This window comes from Hyaena hyaena, unplaced genomic scaffold (assembly GCF_003009895.1).
Source record: "Hyaena hyaena isolate Hyena2069 unplaced genomic scaffold, ASM300989v1 scaffold_272, whole genome shotgun sequence".
In the NCBI taxonomy this organism is placed as follows: domain Eukaryota; kingdom Metazoa; phylum Chordata; class Mammalia; order Carnivora; family Hyaenidae; genus Hyaena; species Hyaena hyaena.
The window spans coordinates 1,260,036-1,265,642 of record NW_024080906.1 but is presented as its reverse complement, the minus strand read 5'-3'; positions in this window follow the sequence as shown (position 1 = coordinate 1,265,642).

Below are 5,607 nucleotides of genomic sequence, written 5' to 3'. Positions count from 1 at the left end.
ACCTCCACTCCCCAGAGGCTACCCCTGGCTAAATTATACATACAATTGAAATCTCACTTAGACATAACTTCCTTTGGGAAGCTTTTTTTTTCCTACTCGAACCGGTTTGGGGATTCTCCTTTATGCTTCCACTGCAATTCATTTTACATTTCATAATACTTGTCACATTCTATTGTATTTTTTTAAATTGTACTTTTCTATTTTTGACTTTTTATTCCCCATTAGCCTGTCAGCTCCATTAGGGCAAGAATTGTTTGTTTTGACTCTAATGCTCTGGTACATTGGAAGCTCTAATAATTATTCGATATATGAATGCAGAAAGAAAAGAATAGGAAGATGCAGGCAGAATAAAGCCAATGGAGACAAGAAACTTAGGAGAGCCAAACTAAATATGTAAATCAAGTTCAGGAACTTAAGAAATTACAGCCAGAAAAGTTAGAAGAGGTACCCCTTCAAGCCCTTGGGTTTAATATGATCAAGATGAAAAGGCATATTCCTTGGTATCCTTATATGTCTTGTTTACACTTGGCCATGTTGTTTCCATTCGGTTTATCCTCTATATGATCTGCCTGCCTGATTCTCCTAGGAGTCATTTTACAGTGTCCAGGTGTGTAGCTCTTCGAAATCTTACCTTTGTTATTATTGCTAAGCATGTCTTGTGAAACAACTTTGGCTGGTTACCTAGGCATGGCGTCTATCCTCTGAAGTTCATACTCCGTCAAATGCAAAGCACAAACATTTCAGTGAGAAAATATAAAATGAAGACTAAATAACATTTATTTAACACATGCATACAAGGCAATTGAATTGTGTCAAGTGCCAAGAGGGAAGGAATCACAGGTGTTGTATAATTTAACTCATCACCCCTCAAAGTGATCCATGCCTATCCTCAAAAGTGTTAAATGACTATATAAATCCACTAGACTTTTCCTAAAGTTTTTCCATTTGCAAACTTCCTCCCCCCTACCAGTTTTAATACCCAGCTAAAGCAAGTCAAAATCTCTCATATAAACCAACTTGTGGGAATCCTGTCACCCAGGTCATCAAAATTTACAAAATTTACAAATTTACAAAAAATTTACAAAATTTACATGTAAAATTTACAAAATTTACAAAAAGGATAAAAAAACCATTTAGACTCAAACTTATATGATACTACACCACTAAATTCTAAGTTGTAGGTTTGAAACTGGCAGAACTATAATAAATATATTATATTTACATAAAAATAAATAATAAAAATATTTCAAAAACATCAAAATTAAGAATTTCTGTGCATCAAAGGACAAATGCAACAAGGCTGAAAGGACAGGGGAGAAAACATTTGCAAATCATATGTCCAACAAGGGTTTATCCAGAATATATAAATAATTGCTATAATTCAACACGATAAAAAAAAAACGAACCTGATTTCAAAACGGGAAAGGACATGAGTAGACATTTCTCTAAAGAAGATATACAAATGGCTAACAAGTGTTTGAAAAGATACACAACATTATTCATCATTAGGAAAATGCAAATTAAAACCACAGTGCGATATTACCTCATACCCATCAGGATGGATCCTACCAAAAAACCAGGAAATAACAAGTGTTGGTGAAGATATGGAGATATTGAAGTTTGACATTGTTGATGGGAATATAATATGATGCAGGGGGTGTGGGAAACCTCATGATATTTGTTCAAAAAATTAAAAATTAAATTACTATATGATCCTTCAATCCCACTTCTGGGTATAGATGCAAAAAAATTGAAAACAAGTTCTCAAAGAGATATTTGTATATTCATGTTAATTGCAGCATTGTTGATAATAGCTAAAAAGGTAGAACAACCCAATTGCTTATTGATGGATGAATGGATAAACATGATGTGGTATCATATACAATTTAAAATTATTCAGTCTTAAAGAGAAAGAAAATTCTGGCATGTGCTATGGCATGAATGAATCTTGAGGACATTATGCTAAGTGAAATAAGCCAGTCGCAAAGAGGCAACTACTGTATGATTTCACTTATAAGAGGTACCTAAAATAGTCAAATCCATAAAGACAGACAGTAGAATGGTGGTCACCAAGGGTTGGGAAAGGGGAATGGATATTTGTTGGGGAATGGACACTTGTTGTGTAATGGATATAGAGTTTTGGTTTTGCAAGGTGAAAAGAATTCTGGAGATTGGCTGTACAGCAGTGTGAGTGTATTTAATACTATTGAACTGTATACTTCAAAATGTTTCTGATGATAAATTTTATGTTAATAAATAATATTCAAGTATTTTCAAAAATGGTTATAGATCTTTTCTATTAAAACATGTAGATATTATAGATATTACATGTAGATATCAGAGAATTACATGTAGACATTAAGGAATGAATTTAACATTCCCATCTCCACTTCACCATGAAAAAAATCACAAGTTTTTTAGAAGATAAAATATCCTTTGCTCCTTCTTAATTAAATTAACTAAAATTCTTCTGAATTTTGGTGAGTAATCTAACTGATTCATCATTTTGAAAATAGAAACTATTAAAAATTAAAACTTCTATGTATTTACTATAAGAGACAACAAAATATTGTGATACTAATCATTAGACTACTTGAAATAAATATAGAATATTATTTGATATGCATTGTATTTTATCTTTCTCAAATTATAACCATATTTAATTCAACTTTTTGTTTTCTAGAAACTATGGAATTTTATTATAGCCAAACTTTAACAATGAGTGGATGAGTGAACTCAAAATAATTAATGGGAACTAATCTGTCAGGTATACAAATAAAGTGAAATTCAAGATTTAATTATCTAAGATTTCCATTAGTCTACTGTAACTACTTAGGTGCCTATCATCTTAATTCTTGTGCAGTAGAATGTCCTGTGGTCAGCAACCTCCAGGATGATCAGCTTTCTTGGGCTCCTGACACTCATGTCCATGTATAACCTCCTTTCCTTGTTGGCTTCTAAAGAACAGAATATAGCAGACCTAATGGGAAGTCACTTGACAGATTTGGTTACAAGAAGACTGTGGTATCTATCTTAGATGCTTTATTTTTCTGTCTTTCTGTCTCTGTTTCTCTTTCCCTCTCTCTGACTCTCTCTGCCCTTTCTCAGGGGAAGTAAGCATAGTGTTGTGAGGAGCCCTAAGGTAAAGCCCACACAAAAAGGAATTTATATCTGGAGAGAACAACCAGAAAGGATCTGAGGCCTGCCGAAAGCTACATGAATGAGCTCAAAGGTAGATCTTTCCAGAGTTGAGATGCCTGTAGCCCTGGCCAATACCTCGATTGCAACCTTGTGAGAGACCCTGACTCAGAGACACCCAACAAAGCTCTGCCTGGATTCCTGATTCACATAAAATGTGAAATACTAAATGTCTCTTGTTTAAAGCGACTAAGTTTTGCTATAGTTTTTATTTAATGATAGATAATACATAACCAAATGCATCACTATAATAAGTTTTAAAGGTAATGTTTTAAATATAATTTTCATATATTTTAATGTAAAACTACATACTAATATTTTCTTTGCCATGGTTTCTATCCTCTCTTGTCCCAAATCCTATACTGTTAGGTTGGTCTAACTTTTGATGTTTGGATGACACATGTCCAGACTGACCTGACAGACACATTATTCTAGCCTTATCTATCATCTTTTCAGTGTTCATTTTTTTCTTTTTTTTCTCTTCTCAGTCTGAATTAGAACTTTTTTCCCTCAATTTTCTTCCAAATCTTTATTAATAGCAGGAGAAAAATGTGCATATTTATGAGCTTTGGGGATGCTTGAGTACATGGTGTAGTTAATAAGAATGATTCCATTTGGTGGCTGGGTTTTCAAATGCATCAGTCAGGGCAAGAGATACCCTTTGGTTCCTATTCAGAATCTGACTATTTCTCATCACCCAGAATCACTATTATTGCTCACCAGGATTATGCCAATAGCCTTCTGATTGGCGTCTGTCCTTCTACACTTCCTTTCCTTACTTTTCTACATACATAGAAGCCAGAATGAACCTGTTAAACTACAAGTCAGCCCATGTCTCTCTTCTGTTCAAAATGCTTATATTGTTCGTTATTTCACTCAGAGCAGAAGACATCAGAATCTCCCCAAGTGTGCCCTAGCACCAATCTTTCAGTCTTGTAATCCATGAAGTCCTTGTCTATACCACTAGTCCCTGCCTTACTCCAGCCACACTGTTCTCTTAATTCCCATTTTCTAGAAATATGCCTATGTTAGGGCTTTTGCTCTGGTTATTTCCTCTGTTTGAAATATTCTTTGCCCAGATACAGTCTTGGCTCACAATTTCACCTTCTCAACGAGAACTACTTTGACCTCTACCAAATACTGTAGCAGTCTACCCTCTCCCCAGGCTTCAGAATTCACCATTGTTTATCATCTTCTAATCTAATAAATACATGACTTGTTATTTGTTACAGTTATGGTTGATCTGTCTCCAATAGACTATAAACTCCATGAGAAAAGGAGTCTTTGTTTTGTTCATTGTTGAATCTTAATCTCCTAGATCATGATCAGGTACATAGTAGGCAGTCAGTAAATATTTATTGAATTGAATTGTGAACTGAATGGAATTGATTTACCCTTTTTAGCTTTTGAAATATGAAAAGTAGTAACAAAGTGTTAATGATAAGTAAGTAGAAATGCTAAAAATCTATAACTATGGAATAAATGAAAACACTCTAGCAGCAGAGTCCTCGTTTTCCCTCAAAACAAGTAACCTGATGGAGCATATTAACAAATAGGGACATGATTTATTCATTACCACTTGCAACATCTTGACTGAGAAAATTAAATTGTTTTGTGGATGCTTGATACACTCTGAGACCTTTTCAATTCCTTTACTGTTCTTCCCTTGTTAATTTTTCTTGTTTTCTTTAAAGGATTGTAGGCAAGTAAGCAATATTCTGCTTCTTTGGCAAATCATTGATCATTTGGCCTCTTGAACTCCTTCATGGAATGTGTCTCTACAGGTTTACTTAGCACCCTGAGTGTGGTGATGGAATTAGAGAATGATTTCTTACTGGAAACCATAAAAATAAATAAAATAAGAGTAAATGCTTCTCATTTTGGCTACAGTGCAAGATGAAAGAGATGACCAGCAAAAGGCACTTTCCAACATCACTTTTTAAAAATATATTTCACTGATCTTCATTGTCTTAGGGGAAAAATGCTTGCAACTCATCCTTCCTGTTGCTGTTCCTGTCAGCACTTAGATCAAATCCAAGATTTGAAATAGAAAAGGCACATTACGTCTCTAATTTTTATTTTTATTATTATTTTTTATTTATTTCTAGGAGAGAGAGAGAGACAGCGTGAGCAGGGGAGGGTCACAGAGAGAGGGAGTCACAGACTCTGAAACGGGCTCCAGGCTCTGAGCTGACAGTCAGCACAGAGCCCGACGTGGGGCTCTAACCCACGAACCGCGAGATTATGACCTAAGCGAAAGTCGGACGCTTAACCGACTAAGCCACCCAGGCGCCCCACGTCTGTAATTTTTAAATGAGAGAGTAGACTGTGAAAATCAAAATTAAATTTCTTTGCACTTAATATTAGGTAAAGCATTATTAAAACATCGTAGATCAGATCCTTTCTAAA